The sequence below is a fragment of the Podarcis vaucheri genome (genome assembly GCF_965113315.1).
Source record: "Podarcis vaucheri genome assembly, chromosome: 17".
NCBI classification, from domain to species: Eukaryota; Metazoa; Chordata; class Lepidosauria; order Squamata; family Lacertidae; genus Podarcis; species Podarcis vaucheri.
Window position 1 is genome coordinate 42,548,892 of NC_138755.1, and position 17,013 is coordinate 42,565,904.

Below are 17,013 nucleotides of genomic sequence, written 5' to 3' on the forward strand. Positions count from 1 at the left end.
TAATACCCTAGCCTTGCTCCACCTCCTTCGCCTCTCCCTACGTCTCTGGGTCCTTCTGCCCCCCTTGGCCTCCTCCCTTCTACTCTCCTCTGACGCTGACCCCCCTGATCCTTCTGCCTCCTTGCGGCGGGCTTTAGGACCTGGCTCACTCTCCGGGCTGCTTACTGCTCCAGCTTCCGCTGCATTTGAACTTGGCGCGCGCGCCCAACTCTCTACTTTCCTCTTAACCGTTGCCTCGCTCTCTGAGGAGGGCGTGACCACCCCTGACTCGTGCCCTCCCTCCTGCTGACAGCCTCCGGAACCCGATGCCTGGCTACCTTCCTCCCTGCTGCTCTCAGTCTTGAGCGTGGGTCCCGACTTCCAGCTGCTGCCGCCCTCAGTTATGAGCGTGGGTCCCGACTTCCAGCTGCTGCTCTCTGAATCTCCTCTGTTCCCTTCCTCCTGGGGTGTCCCCCCGGATCCCCCCCTTGCTCTGCTCACTGGGGCTCCCTTTTGGGAGTCCTCTGACTCACTGCTTAGGCTTGGAGATCTCGGGTCGTCATCATCACTCATTCTCCCTTCGGCTTCCTCCCCCTCGCTCTCTGTTTCCACCCTTCTCTGCGTCTCTGCTTCTGAACCCCTGACATCCATCCCCCCCTCGAAGCCCCCCCTTCCCCCCTCCCCGCTGTCAGGTGTGGGTGCTGGGCGCTCCATCATCATGGGAGGGAATGCTGGATACAGGTCGCTCCCCGGGGGTGGCCGCCAACTGAAGACCTCCGAGTCTTCCCCCTCGCGGTCGTCGACGTGGACTTGTTGCTCTTCCATCTCTGTACCGCCGTGCTCGAACCCGAGGTCCTCCCCGAACACGTCCATGTCAGTCTCTGCGTCGGTCGCTCGACCTGGCATCTCCAGCCACTTCCTGCGCCATCGCTCCTCTGGTCGATCGTCCCACCAATACGAGTTGCCTGATGCCGAACCTGCCGGTGAACCTTCTGGGGAACGGGTGCTCCGTGCGGGTTCCCCTTCTGAGTCGAATCCATGGAACGTGCTGGAAGAAAGTGTGGGTGTGAACAACCAGTCGTCGAAGAAGCTCGCTGGCATGGGTTTGTGTGGGAAGAGGGCATGAAACTCGTCCTTGAGCAGGGGTTCCTCCAAAGCGTAGTCTGGTACCCAGCTATTGGCGCTGGCCCGGGTGCCCTCTCTGGCTAAGAGGTATTCGACTCCCTCTTCCCCCCATCTGGAGTCCAAAATCTCCGTGACCTCGTTGATGTGGTCCTGGTGCTTCACCTCCCGCGTCTCCGTCCGTTCCCGGAGCGGACTTGGCGCCGTCCCTGGCTCCTGGAACCTGTGAGGTGCCTTGTAGGGAGTGAGCACCGACCTGTGGAACACCGGATGCATTCTGGAACCCTCCGGCAGCGCCAGTCGGAAAGCTACCGGGTTGATCTGCGCTTCGACTTGGTACGGACCGATCTGCTTGTGCCCCAACTTCTTCTTGGCAAGCGACCTGGTCGGCACTGCGTGGGCTGCCAACCAGACCCAGTCTCCCACTTGGATCACTTCGCCAACCCGCCTGTGCTTGTCAGCTTGCACCTTGTAGGCGTGCTTAGCTAGCTCCAGCTGCCGTCTGAGTTGATCGTGGACCGCCTGCAGCTCTGACGCGAACGCGTCCGCCGTCTGTGGTTCTCCTTCCCCCACTCTCTCCAGTCCCGGGAAGGTTCTGGGATTCCTCCCATTGTTGGCAAAGAACGGCGTCACTCCTGTGGACACGTGCTTCGTGTTGTTGTAAGCGAACTCGGCTAGCGGCAGGTAATCCACCCACGTCGCAGGCTGTTGATTGGCATAGCATCTCAGGTACTGCTGCATGATGGCATTGACCCTCTCTGCTTGCCCGTTGGTCTGCGGGTGTCTTGCTGATGCCAGATTGACCTTGACATTTAGAAAACCCATCAGCTTCTGCCAGAAAGACGAGATGAACTGGCGTCCGCGGTCGGACAGGATAGACCGTGGCAGGCCATGCACTTTGAACACGTGATCTATGAACAGTTTGGCGGTTTGTTCCGCCGTGGCCACCTTCGCACACGGAATGAAATGTGCCATCTTGGTGAACAAGTCCACCACCACTAGCACAGCTGTCTTGCCTCTCGAGCTGGGTAAATCCGTCACAAAGTCCAGGGCCACCCTCTCCCACGGTTCAAACGGTGTTTGCAGCGGTTCTAACAGTCCCGCCGGTGGTCTGTGTACCGGCTTGGCCCTCTGGCAGGTGTCGCACCTCGCGACGTAGTCCGCGACCTCTCCTCTCAGCCTGGGCCACCAGAAGTCTCTCGCGACTAATTCCATCGTTTTCTCTGTGCCAAAGTGACCGGCCGTGGGTGCGTCGTGCAACTGTTGCAGTACCTTGGCGCGAAGGTCGTCTCCTGGTACATAGACAGCCCCTTTGCGTAGGAGCAAGCCGTCCCGCACCTGGAACTCGTCCGTGGTAGCCGTGCCTCTGAGCAGTTCCGCCATCTTGTCTTGCGCGAATGAGTCGTCCCGCAATGCACGTCGCACCGCATCCAGGTCTACTGTAGCTGAGGCACACGCCCACGCCGTCGGTGCGAAGATGTGCATGGCCGCCGCTGGCGTCACCTCTTCTAGGTATTGCGGTTTTCGGGACAGTGCATCCGCCATGATGTTGGTGTCGCCTGGGACGTACTCTATTCGGAAATTGAAGTCAGCAAAGAACTCCGCCCAACGTATCTGCCTCTGGTTCAGGAACTGAGCCGTGCGCCAGTGCTCCAGATTCTTGTGGTCCGTGCAGACCTGCACCGTGTGCTTGGCGCCGATTAGGAAGTGCCTCCACGCCTTGAAAGCTGCATGAATGGCCAGCAACTCCCTGTCCCAGATGGTGTAGTTCTGCTCCGACTTGCTGAGCTTTCTGGAGTAGAACGCTCCCGGCCGCCACACCCCCTGCGGGTCTCGCTGCAGCAGGACAGCTCCCACGGCTCTGTCTGACGCGTCTGTCTCTACCCTCAACGGTTTACTGGGGTCGATATGCAGCAGTTGCTTCTCCGATGCGAAGAGATGCTTGAGCGCTTGAAAGGACTGTTCCGCCTGCTCCGTCCAGATGAATTTCTTTTTTTTGGAGCTGAGCGTGTCCGTAATTGCTGCCGTCTGCATCGCGAACCCCTTGATAAACTTGCGATAGAAGTTGGCGAAGCCGACAAACCGCTGGACCTCCTTCCGGTTGCGCGGGCTTTTCCAATCCAATACCGCACGAACCTTGGTGCTGTCCATGGCTATCCCCTTGTCCGACAACTTGTATCCCAGGAAATCCACCTCCGTCGTGTCGAACTGGCACTTCTCCAGCTTGGCGTACAGTCTATGTTGTTGCAACCTGCTGAGCACCTCCCTCACGTCTCGGTCGTGAGCTTGCTGCGAGTCAGAGAAAATCAGGATGTCATCCAGGAAGCAGACGCATGTCTTGTAGAGGAGTCCCTCCAACACGTGATGCATAAAAGCTTGAAAACAGTGAGAGCCATTTTGTAATCCAAAGGGCATAACTCTGTATTCGTAGGTGCCCAGCGGTGTGAACATGGCCGTCTTCCACTCATCGCCCTCCCGCATGCGGATGAGATTGTACGCCCCTCGCAGGTCCAACTTGGTGAACACGCGTCCCTTGCGCACCGTCGCGAGGAGGTCGTCAATCCTGGGCATGGGGTAATCAGACGGTTTGGTCATCTGGTTCAAAAGGCGGTAGTCCACAACTAGTCTTTTTTGGGGCGTGTCTTTCTTTTTCACGAAGAAAACGGGACTGCCCCCCACTGCCTTGGACTCTCTGATGAAGCCACGCTCCAGATTATGCTCGATGAACTGTTTGAGTTCCTGCATTTCATCTTCAGACATGGAGTATAGCCGCCCCTTCGGCAGCGTCGCCCCCGGTAGGAGGTCAATCTTGCAGTCATATGGCCGGTGAGGGGGTAGCTTGTCCGCCTCCTTCTCGCAGAAGACCTCCAAAAAGCTCGCGTATTTGTGGGGGACCGCTTGCAACGTTCCCAACTGCAGTTGTGATTCCTCCTCCTCTCCCTCCCGTCGGGGCAGGATGCAGTGTTCTGCGCAATAAGAGGAGCCGAAGATCAGTTGTCTCTGGTACCAAGCCAGTGTCGGACTGTGCCTGTCCAGCCAACTCATGCCCAACACAATGGGCGTGTCCGACAGTTGGGTGACATTAAAACTGATGACTTCCCTGTGGTTGCCAAGGCGCATCACCATCGGTGGCGTCTGCTTCACCACCTGCCCCCCTAGCAACTCTCTGCCATCCACTGTGACGACTTGCAGGGGCAGAGTGGCAGGCAATAGCTGTATAGCGTGCTGCTCCACAAAGCTCTGCGCTATAAAGTCTGCGTTGCTTCCAGAATCCACAGAAAGCGGCACTTCGATAGTGACGCCGTCGGGTAGCTGGAGAGATGCTGTGAGCTGCACTACTGGTTTGGGTGGGAGGGGATCCGTGGGTTGCAAGATTGCTGGGGACTGCTTCACAGATGCGTCTGGCTGGGCCCCAGTGCCTCCGTCTCCAGCCAGACATCGTCGTTTCCCTGCTGTGGTTCTCCTTGCTGCGTCGCTGCAGTCACCATTGCTGAGGCTGCAGTGTGCTTGTGGAGCCTCCGGGGACACTCCTTCGCCAAATGGCCTGGATCCTCGCAGATGTAACACTTCCTGTTCCCTCTAGGAGGCTTCGCTTTCCCTGCTGCCGGTGCTAGGGCTCTGGCTGCTGACTGAGCCCTTGCACCTCCAACCTCCATCGGTTCCCCTCCCCCTCCTGGCGGAGGTGTGGATTGCGCACGCGCTGCTTCCCTCGGAACGAAAGAGAAACTTCTCGCTGCTTCGCGCCCTCCACGTCCTTCATCTCTGCACCATGGACGTTCTTCCAGCCTCACCCCCACAGTCAGCGCCCTTTGGACCACCTCCTGCGTGCTTCGGGGCCTCTCCCCCCTTGCAATTTCATCCTTAACCGCTGAACTTAGACCCTCCCAGAAGAGGTCTCTGACAGGGGGCGAATCCCGATCCCATTCTAAAGCACTGACCAGCGCAAAAAATCGGGCGTGATACTGCCGGACGCTCGCCCTCCCTTGTTTTAGTCCATGAATCTCCCGTCTGGCAAGATCCACATCAATAGTAGACAAAAAACACGCATCCATCGCTTTGATAAAGGCATCTGCATTCTGAAGCGCCGGATCTTTATCCCTCCACAAATTGCGCAGCCAGGCTTTGGCATCCCCATGCAAATGGGACAATATGAACCCCACCTTCTCTTCCTCATCTCTAAAGTCTTTTGCCAGCAGTTGCAGTGCGCACATTACGTCTGCTCTAAAATTAGGGTACTGTTGCAAAGTCCCATCGAAGTGAGCCACAAGCCCTCCTGCTCTCTGTGCCAATCCCACGCCCTCCGGTCTGGGTCCCGGTTGCCCTTGCTTAACAAGCATTTCAAACCTGGCGTGTAGGTCTCTGTAGGCGGCTGTAGTCTCCTCCTCCCGTTTCTTGGAAGCCAATACCTCTGAGGACAACTGGGTCACTGCCTCTTGCAGCGCGGAGATCCTCTGTTCTTCCGTCATCTTGCTAACCTTTGTGAGCTCGCTTACAGACACCCCTCTTCCTCCCCTAGCGGCTTCTGCTCCCGCTGCGAGGTTTCAGGTTTCTGAAGCTTTGAAGAGACGGGTCTTACTGTCAGAGCTGCTACCAGGTCCCAGCTCACATAGGACCACGCCACACAGCGTCCACTTTAAAAGAGTCTTTATTGAGTTACAGGTTTCATTTCCGAACTGCAGCGTGCAGCTCTACACCTTCTGCTCTAGGTCGGCGAAGACCCGTCTGAGTCCCCGCCTCTTGCACACCAGCTTAATACCCTAGCCTTGCTCCACCTCCTTCGCCTCTCCCTACGTCTCTGGGTCCTTCTGCCCCCCTTGGCCTCCTCCCTTCTACTCTCCTCTGACGCTGACCCCCCTGATCCTTCTGCCTCCTTGCGGCGGGCTTTAGGACCTGGCTCACTCTCCGGGCTGCTTACTGCTCCAGCTTCCGCTGCATTTGAACTTGGCGCGCGCGCCCAACTCTCTACTTTCCTCTTAACCGTTGCCTCGCTCTCTGAGGAGGGCGTGACCACCCCTGACTCGTGCCCTCCCTCCTGCTGACAGCCTCCGGAACCCGATGCCTGGCTACCTTCCTCCCTGCTGCTCTCAGTCTTGAGCGTGGGTCCCGACTTCCAGCTGCTGCCGCCCTCAGTTATGAGCGTGGGTCCCGACTTCCAGCTGCTGCTCTCTGAATCTCCTCTGTTCCCTTCCTCCTGGGGTGTCCCCCCGGATCCCCCCCTTGCTCTGCTCACTGGGGCTCCCTTTTGGGAGTCCTCTGACTCACTGCTTAGGCTTGGAGATCTCGGGTCGTCATCATCACTCATTCTCCCTTCGGCTTCCTCCCCCTCGCTCTCTGTTTCCACCCTTCTCTGCGTCTCTGCTTCTGAACCCCTGACAGGTACCTATTTATCTACTTGCACTTGACGTGCTTTCGAACTGCTAGGTTGGCAGGAGCAGGGACAGAGCAACGGGAGCTCACCCCATCGCGGGGATTTGAACCACCGACCTTCTGATCAGCAAGCCCTAGGCTCAGTGGTTTAACCCACAGCGCCACCCGCGTCCCTGCCCATAATCCTGCCCATATTGTTGCTGGCATCCATCTGTCTCAAGAGAAAATGAAGTGCACCTCCAGGGATGAAGTCAAACTGCTGCATTAGCAGAACTGAAGTGACCACCCTGGGGGGCAAGGCTGGGCGGCGTGTCGGGAGCTCCTGGGCTGCCCAAACGACAAGACCCTCCCCCCTCAGCCTCTGATACGAACCAAAGGAAAGCAGAGCAATGCATTTGGCACCAGCTTGGCTGCAGGAGTTGTCGGAAGGAGGCGTACAAGACACCATCCTCCAGATTTGTGTAGGATTTACTCCTTAGCCGTTTCCCCAAAGATGTCCCTCAAGGCAGCAGAGGCTTAGGATCAGAGTCTCCTTCTCCTAGATGGGCTCCCTTCCCAGGTTGATGAGCCCCAGCAGAAGACACTTTCTAGACCATTGGACCCTGATACGGAACGGAAAGGGGGGGGGCTCCTTTCCCCCTTCCTTCTAGGAACATCCGAGGCCCCGCTTATTCCTATGGCCCCGCTTTAGCCAATCACAGCCATGCATTCGTCCTGCAGAAGCTACCTCAGGGAGCTCCTGCATGCCTCATTTCACCCCTGACAAGCTGCTGACGGCCCCCCACGGCGAGAACAGTGGATCCGAAACCAGGGACCTCCTGTTACAATGTATCCATTCTGTTTCTGCTTTTGCCCTATAGTACAGAAGGGGTTTGAAATCATTGAAATCTTTAGAAATTGATATAAAATCAACCGTAACTCCAATTTCTTCACTCTCTGTGTCATTCAACTCAGTTCCCTGTGGACTCCATGATGCTATCCCTACTTCCATAATCCCCAAAGCGGCAGGTCACGTATGCAGGAACTTCTTAATTCGCCAAACCTTCCCTCTAGGCAATATTAGGTGGCAGACGATGCATATCTCTGACCCATTGTATTGCCACCACCGGTACTCAATAAATGTGTATCTATGTATATTTCCCGCTCCGCATATCCCCCCTCCCTCATCCGAAAATGCTAATTAATGTAATCCCACCTTTTCATAATGTATTCATGACGTGTAAAGTATATTCATGATGTAACTTGTGAAACCCAACATTCCCATAATGTATTCGTGACGTTTCATGCACTGTATTCTGGGATATGGAGGGAAATTTCAAAAGTTCATGTCACCCCTTTCTCTGGGTTCAATCTCGCCTTGAACCTGTTGCGCAATAAACTTGGATCTTCTGCAGTTTGCTCCTGTCCGGCTGAGCTCATTTTCTTCCGCAGGGACCCACGGACTTAGTCCGATGAGCTGGGTGGCAGAGTAACCCCGCACCCAGATTTTAGCCGTAACAGACCCACATTTGCTCTTGTCGGCTCGATCCACTGGAGTCAGTTTTCACATGCAGGGGAAGTCCCTGACTCCCTCACCTGGCTTAGCAGGCCAGTCAAAGCTGTTTCCCAGGCTGTCGCCCCAGTCACATGCTGGCAGCTTCTAGGAGCCACAGGTGGGAGCTGAGTGCAGGGTGGGGACCAAAGGTGGACAACCCACCCCAGGTGGAGCATGACGTGTCTTCCATCAGAGGTGCTACCCCTCCCCAATCACCCCATACATCCTAACCCTAGAAATGTTGTTGTTGAGTTCTTTAGTGGTGTCCGCCTCTTCGTGACCCCCTGGACCAGAGCATGCCAGGCCCTCCTGTCTTCTACTGCCTCCCGCAGTTTGGTCAGACTCATCCTGGTAGCTTCGAGAACACTGTCCAACCATCTCGTCCTCTGCCGTCCCCTTCTCCTTGTGCCCTCCATCTTTCCCAACACCAGGGTCTTTTCCAGGGAGTCTTCTCTTCTCCTGAGGTGGCCAAAGTAGTGGAGCCTCAGCTTCAGGATCTGTCCTTCCAGGGAGCACTCAGGGCTGTTTCCTTAAAACCCTATAAATACTGTGATAATATAAGCATGGCAGTTGTGATGCCTTTAAAAAGCAGAAGGGAACGCTGCACTAAGAGCTGATTCACCTGTGCAAGAGAGACTGTCTCCCACAGGTGGGCACTCTGTGGAATGCCCTCCTCCTGCCAGCCCTGTCATGTCCCTGCCCAGTCATGCAGGATGTGTCTGTTTTCCTGCCTCTCCTTTATGGAGACACCCCACAGAATGTGGACCACATGTGCTGGGCCTTTATACTAGCCTCACATCTACACCACATGCTGAAAGCACTTTCAACGCAGATTTAAAGCACATGGCTTTCCCCAAGAATCCTGGGAACTGTAGCTGACTCCTCCCAGAGCAGCCGTTCCCAGCATTCTTAGCAAACTACAGTTCCCAGGACAATTCACAGCGGGAGCCATGCGTTTTAAATGTGCTTTAAATGTGCGGTGTGGATAGGACCTATCTCACATCCTTAAATATGAGGAACGGCTAAGGGAGCTGGGCATGTTTAGCCTGGAGAAGAGGAGGTTAAGGGGTGATATGATAGCCATGTTCAAATATATAAAAGGATGTCACATGGAGGAGGGAGAAAGGTTGTTTTCTGCTGCTCCAGAGAAGCGGACACGGAGCAATGGATCCAAACTACAAGAAAGAAGATTCCACCTAAACATTAGGAAGAACTTCCTGACAGTAAGAGCTGTTCGACAGTGGAATTTGCTGCCAAGGAGTGTGGTGGAGTCTCCTCCTTTGGAGGTCTTTAAGCAGAGGCTTGACAACCATATGTCAGGAGTGCTCTGATGGTGTTTCCTGCTTGGCAGGGGGTTGGACTCGATGGCCCTTGTGGTCTCTTCCAACTCTAGGATTCTAGGATTCTAAAGGCCCTGTAGTGATTGGCCCTTGCACACTTGGTTCTGACCAAACTAAGCCTCCTAGGACACATCAGATGGTTTCATTTGGTCCGAATTGAGTATCTGCTTCCAGAGTTAACACTAAATACATTACTTCTGGTAAACGAGGCACCATAGCCGCCAGAGGGACGTGAATATTTGCGCCCTGGGCTTTTGAGACTCGTCTACCCATGTGCTATCTGAAACCAAAGGGGGGCATTGGTTGACAGATGTGAAATATTTTTCAGCTCTGCTTCCCCCACTATTTCAAAAGGCATGTGAGGAGGAGCCCAAACTTGTCACATCACTGTCTGTTTGTGTTTTTGAAGGGAAAGGCTCTCTTCATTTATTATTTGGTCAGCTAGCCAATCCCCATCCTCCGTTACACCTCTGAGCAGGTCACCCGTGAAGCAAGATGAGGAGACCACCTCAGGTGGCAGGATCTACATTGGTAGCAGATGTCAACCTTTATTCCCCGCTTATTCCTGATGTAGATTTTCACTCAGCGTTTCTTCCCTGGTGCGGGGAGCTACATTTTGGGGTTCGCCTCAGGCGTCAATATGCAGACCCTCCAAGTGTCCCTATTTTCCGGGGACAGTCCCAGATTCACAGAAGCAGTCCCACTTTCTGACTTGATCCTGGACTGATCCCCTTAGGACGCCCATATTTTCACTGGAGAAATGTTGGAGGGTATGCGAGCGCAACTTTAAAACAAGCAAAAGGCTTGTCTGCAGGATATAATTGAAGATGCTTTCAAATGATCCTACTGAACACTGGCTACTGACGAATTTAAGCCAGGGATAGGCAAACTAAGGCCCGAGGGCTGGATCCGGCCCAATCGCCTTCTCAATCCGGCCCGTGGACGGTCCGGGAATCAGCGTGTTTTTACATGAGTAGAATGTGTCCTTTTATTTATCTCTGGGTTATTTGTGGGGCATAGGAATTCATTGATATTTTTTTCCAAAATATAGTCCTGCCCCCTACAAGGTCTGAGGGACAGTGGACCGGCCCCCTGCTGAAAGGGTTTGCTGACCCCTGATTTAAGCGCAGTACTACTGTTTTGTACAACAGCCAGCCAGCCTAGCTCCTTCTTTCCAGTATGGAAATAATGACTTGAAACAGATAAATCGTAATCAAGTAAACGGTAATCAAGTAACTTCTCCTAACGAATCAGCTGAGGAGCCACCGCCCCTTTCCAAAGTTAAGAGAGGCTCTGGACGCCTCCAAAGGTTCAAAGCTTTATGGCACTTCCTGGCACCTGTGACTTTTTTTTATGACTTCTGGAAACTGATTAACCTGGCAGCCTCAGCCTCCGAAAGGTAATGTTCCTGCAGCAGTTAAACATTTACCCACCTGATGATGTGACACGAAGAACAAAAAGTTCAGAGAGGTGTGTAACCTCCCTGTTTGAAATGAACTTTCCCCTTTCTCGCGGAAAAGTAAAAATAGCCCTATAGACGATTGTCTGCATCGCCCTAGGATCCCACCAGCGGCTGGTAACTCTTGCCTTCCTCCTTGGGCGAGAAGTCAAAGCCTGCCGCTCACAAGGCCAAAGTACACTGTGAAGGAACAGAAAGTGCTGCTTTCCACATTAGCAGCTATTTCTAGCTTCAGAAGAATCTGTGTGTAGAGAACACTCTACAGTACTTCAAGATTTCAAGGAAGTGCCTTGCCGCTGCATCCGTACCAACTCTGTTTAAGCCTTTTAAGGACTGGTAGTGAAAAGCTGCAAACGACAGGCTGTGAAACATGCAGAATGTGTGCCCTCCAACATTTCTTCAGTGAAAATTGGGACTTTGTATTAAATAATAAGTATGTTTCCAAGCACAATTCAAAGTGTTGGTGCTGACCTTTAAAGCCTTAAATAGCATCGGCCCAGTATACCTGAAGGAGCGTCTCCACCCCCATCGTCCAGCCCGGATGCTGAGGTCCAGCTCCGAGGGCCTTCTGGCGGTTCCCTCCCTGCGAGAAGTGAGGTTACAAGGAACCAGGCAGAGGGCCTTCTAGGTAGTGGCACCCCCCCTGTGGAATGCCCTCCCAGCAGATGTCAAGGAAACAAACAACTACCTGACTTTTAGAAGACATCTGGAGGCAGCCCTGCAGAGGGAAGTTTTTTATGTTTGATCTTTTATCATGTTTTAATATTCTGTTGGGAGCTGCCCAGAGTGGCTAAGGAGACCCAGCCAGATTGGGGAGGGGGCATGAATAAGAATAAGAATTAACTATCTATACCACACCCATCTGACTGCGTTGTCCCAACCACTCTGGGTGGCTTCTAACATATATAAAAACATTAAAACTTAAAAAAAATTCCCTAGACAGGGCTGCTTTCAGATGGCTCAGGGGTCAGAGAACTCTATACTCTCCAACATTTCTCTGATGAAATTAGGGATGCCCTGGCCTAAGGGAAAGCGGGACATTCCAGGATCAAATCAGAAACCGTAAATCCGGGACCGTCCCTGGAAAATAGGGACCCTTGAAGGGCCTGAGCATGTTTGCATGAAGAGGCACACTGAAGCCAGGGGGTTGGACTAGATGACCCTTGGGGTCCCTTCCAACAATGCGATGATTCTTAGAAAACCCAAAGCAGAGAGGTTTGCTTAGCCTGCTTTGACGCTCTTGGTCTCTTGGAACACTGGCCAGGCCTTAGCCTGCAGAAAGCCAAAGCTTCTCACAGGCTTTGGTGTCATCAATAAAAGCAATAAATCATTAAAATAGAGTGGATTTGGAAATGGATAAAGAAGTTGCCTTTGGGTGCTGGAATATCTGTAACTCGTGAGCCCTGGGATTGTGGCATGTTAAGACTCTGACTGGAATGAGGCTGAAGGTTTAAGGAAAGCAGTTTGGATGTGATTTTGAGGAGGGGAAGAGGAATGCCAAAACAAGGGAGACAGTTTTAAAATGAAAGATGGAAGAGCAACTATGCTGTACATAAAAAAAGACAGAGTTTGCAGCAGCCGAGTTGCTTCAATGCGTGAGGAGGCGAATTCCTGGTGCTTCTGTTGCCCTGATATCTGTGGAACATTTCAGCATTTGCAACTGCCTCCAAATTCCATGACGCGGCTGAGGAAGAAATAGCCTGTCATCGCCCAGGAGGTGGCGGCTGCAGCCACACAGCCCTTCCAGGGCGACAGAGATTGCGCAGACTTTATCACACACATGACAACAAAAGAAAGGGGAACAGTGACTAACTGGGGGAGGGCGGCTGGAATGGAAGTGGGCTTTGGCTGACAGAGAGGTCACTCACGGGTTTTGCTGGCGTGACAGGGGCCTATTTCAGGATTTGGAGCTTTTTTAGCAACAAAATGGTCATGCCTTCACAGAGTCCTCTTTGGCAGGCTGTCTTTGCTCCTGGTGAACAAACGAAGTTTCATCGTAATGGCCAGAACTGAGTAGCACAACTGAAAACAAGAAGTAGCCCTTTGGCAGGTAAAAAGGTAAAGGGACCCCTGACCATTAGGTCCAGTCGTGGCCGACTCTGGGGTTGAGGCGCTCATCTTGCTTTACTGGCCGAGGGAGCCGGCGTTCAGCTTCCGGGTCATGTGGCCAGCATGACTAAGCCGCTTCTGGCGAACCAGAGCAGCGCACGGAAATGCCATTTACCTTCCTGCTGGAGTGGTACCTATTTATCTACTTTCACTTTGACGTGCTTTCAAACTGCTAGGTTGGCAAGAGCAGGGACCGAGCAACAGGAGCTCACCCCGTCATTGCGGGGATTTGAACCGCCAACCTTCTGATTGGCAAGCCCAAGAGGCTCAGTGGTTTAGACCACAGCGCCACCCACTTCCCTCACTTCAACAGAGTCTGGGTTTATTCCTTCCTGGGGCTGTGTCAATGTGTTCCTGTGTGCGCATTGACAAACCTGAGTGCTTTCGATTTTATACCACTGAAATCTATCTCCGTGTGTCTGGTGCTTGGGGATGTATTCATGTTGTGTCCTGTCGTCCCCTCCCCTCCAGGAATACCTCCCCACCCACCATAATTTAGGGGAACCCAAGGTCTTTTGCGGGTATGTGCACAGGTATTTGTTTTGACCCTCCTCCATGAAAATAGCTGTTTACTTGGCCGTTTTCCTATGTCATGAAGGCTGAAATTTCAATTCAAGATATTAACTGATATGCATGAAATTTCAGATATAGCTATATAATCCCTAGTGTAGTAAAATAAGACCTTTGGAGCAAGCATTTTCAAAAAAAAGTTTTTTATGAACCGTCCTAATACCTAGCTTTATGAATCATATAAAATCAACCTCTTTGCCAAGTTCCTCCATTCCAATGCCATTTTGCCCTTGGAAAAAGGACTCTTTCCCCTTCCACTTCCCCAAGCTTGAAGACATGTATACAAACTTCCTACCCCAGGAAATGGCCAGAGGGGACAATTGCTCCAGACATGCAAAGGAAGTTCTCTTGCACTTTGGGTGGTGGGTACTTAAGACATGTTTGCCTATGCTCATCTTATACTTGGGTGTTGACCAGACACATCTGTCTATGCTAATATTGTGTGGCCCTCCCCTTTTGTGACATGTCAGTGATGTAGCAATGATGTACTGATGATGCTGTGCAAACTGTATTCTGGGATATGGTGGGAAAGTTTTAAAAATCAATGTTGCCCCATGCTCTGCGTTCACTTGCTGCTGTTGAACCTGTTGCGCAACAAGAAAGGATCTCAGTCTACTGTTTTGCTCCAAATTGCTTGGCTGGAATTTCCTTCTTTTACTGACCGCATGGACCCGCGGGGGAATTGTACCCTGAGGAGCTGGGCTGTTGAGTCGTCTCTCAACCCGGAATTTTCCTTAACAGAGACAAAATGGAAGCAGGGGGTGTGGCAATAGATGGCGCCCAGTGAAATGCTACCATGAATGTAAAAAAAGCTGACTCACACAATGTGCTACAGTTGGTAATATGTTGTTTTACATTGGATTTTCTTCCCTTTATCGGATTATCCATGGTTTGAGGAAATCATAATTTAGCAGGGGGAAATGTGGGCTGCCACTTGGATGAGAAGGATGTTATATTGGCACTGAGGGGAAAACAGAGACAAAATCCGCTTCAAATCCACATTAAATTCCAGTGCGGATGAGTCCTAGTAGCCACGGCTGGCTTAATCTATGAACAATATGTTGAGCACATCTAGAAGTTTAACTACCATATTTTTCGCTATATAAGACCCACCAGACCACAAGATGCACCTAGTTTTTGGAGGAGGAAAACAAGAAAAAAAATATTCTGAATCTCAGAAGCCAGAACAGCAAGAGGGATCGCTGCGCAGTGAAAGCAGCAATTCCTCTTGCTGTTCTGGCTTCTGGGATAGCTGCGCAGCCTGCATTCACTCCCTAAGTCGCACACACATTTCCCCTTACTTTTTGGGAGGGGAAAAGTGAGTCTTATAGAGCAAAAAATACGGTATATGCTTTGTGTAGAAGTGTTTCCTATTGTCTGTACTGACTCAGGCTTCTGGCGTTTTGAGAGAGATAAAAGGTACCTCCATTCACTTTCTTTACATCATTATTTATTTTCTAAACCTTTATATCCCCCCCCCTTTTCCTAAACCAAAAAGCCCCAAACATTTCCATCTTTGTAGGAAGAGGCTTCCTAGCTTAGTAGTGATTTGAACCTGGGTCCCTTGGTCCAAGGCCAATATCCATCGGTCACTGCACCCAGCTGGGCATCAGACCTTGACTTCCTGTGCCCCCCCCACCCCACCCCCAGATTCAAACTGAACACCCAAGTCACTGGAGAGTTCATCAATGAAAGCAAGGACACCTCTTTTCTCCAGATTGCCCTATGTCCCCAAAGGCTTGTGCTTGCGCTCCTCTAGTCTAGCCCCTCGAATGAAGTATTCTTGCTGCAATCATTGACAGGGAAGCGCAGTTACTCATTATCTCCTTCGTATTTGGTCACCGGGCAGCACTGGGGGAAATGTGTCCAGGAGGACGTGAGAACCTTCCTTTTTTCCATCTCTGCTCAGCATTTCTTTGCGCTGGGACTCTTTGTACTTTTGCCACTCCTTCTGCCTGACTGAGTAACCAGATTAGCCTCTCATAAAGAGCAACTGACTGGGGAAGCCAAGGGGATGTGGGTCTGGGTCTAGAGCAATTTACTTATCAGCAGGTGTATTACTGAATCTTTATGAGGAAGCCTTTGGATTTCCAAGGCTGACTTGTACTACCACTTCCCCTTCCTTCTCATCTCTGCCTGGTTATGGGGACTTTCTCTGCCCAGCAGGTTGGGAAGTCTCTGGCTTGCAAGGAGAAGAGGACAGTGTGGAGAATATCTGGACAGGTCATCTATGGTGTTTGGGAAGCCCTTTTTGCTTGGGGGGGGGGAATCATGAGCCTACTGAGATCTCCACCACTGATTTCAGAAGGATTAGAAATACAATTTTAGAGTCAATTAAGGACAGGATCCTGGGATTGAGCTTATAATTTATCTGCTCACTTGGATTATGTTGTAAGTGATTAGATCACGGTGAGGAACATTTTTTCCCCCAGAGACCACATTCCTCCATGGGAAATCTTACAGGGGGGTCATACCGATGGAGGGTGGGAGAAAGATATCTTTGTACAGTTGGCTACATTCTTGGCATGCAAAAGTCAGAGGAGTCTGCACATCCCCACATCCCGCCCCATCTTCCATTCAGTTAAGCAAGAGGCATCATCACATAAGAACCAATTCAAAGTGTTGCTGCTGACCTTTAAAAGCCTAAATGGCCTCAGTCCAGTATCCTTGAAGGAGCGTCTCCACCCCCATCGTTCAGCCCGGACACTGAGGTCCAGCTCCGAGGGCCTTCTGGCGGTTCCCTCACTGCGAGAAGCCAAGTTACAGGGAACCAGGCAGAGGGCCTTCTTGGTGGTGGCGCCCTCCCTGTGGAACACCCTCCCACCAGATGTCAAAGAGAACAACAACTACCAGACTTTTAGAAGACATCTGAAGGCAGCCCTGTTTAGGGAAGTTTTAATGTTTGATGTATTACAGTATTTTAATATTTTGTTGGAAGCCGCCCAGAATGGCTGGGAAAGCCCAGCCAGATGGGAGGGTATTAATAATAATAATAATAATAATAATAATAATAATAATAATAATTGGCTCAGCCCAATGGCCCGTCTAATCCAGCTTCCTGCTTTCACAGCAGCCAACCAGAAGCAAGATCAGAGCCCAAGGGCTCCCTTCTTGTGATTTCCAGCAACTAGTGTTCAGAAGCCTTACTGCGGGAAGGCAAAGCAGAGCCCTCACGGCTGGGAGACATCAAGAGCCCTTTCCTCCATGAAGTTTTCTGATGCTCTTTTAAAAGCCACCGAGTTTGGTGACCGTCTTCTGTAAAAGCGAGAAACTGAGCCTTTAATGCAACGTTTCCCAAACTTGCGTCTCCTGCTGTTTTCGGACTACAACTCCCATCATCCCTAGCTAGCAGGACCAGTGGTCAGGGATGATGGGAATTGTAGTCCAAAAACAGCTGGAGGCCCAAGTTTGGGAAATTCTGCTTTAGTGTCATCAACCCATTCCTGTGAAATACTCTGCTAACAGAGGTCCAGACTTAGCGCCTTCTGCGCTAACTTTTAAAGGCCTGCTGAAAACTTTTTGATTCTACCAGG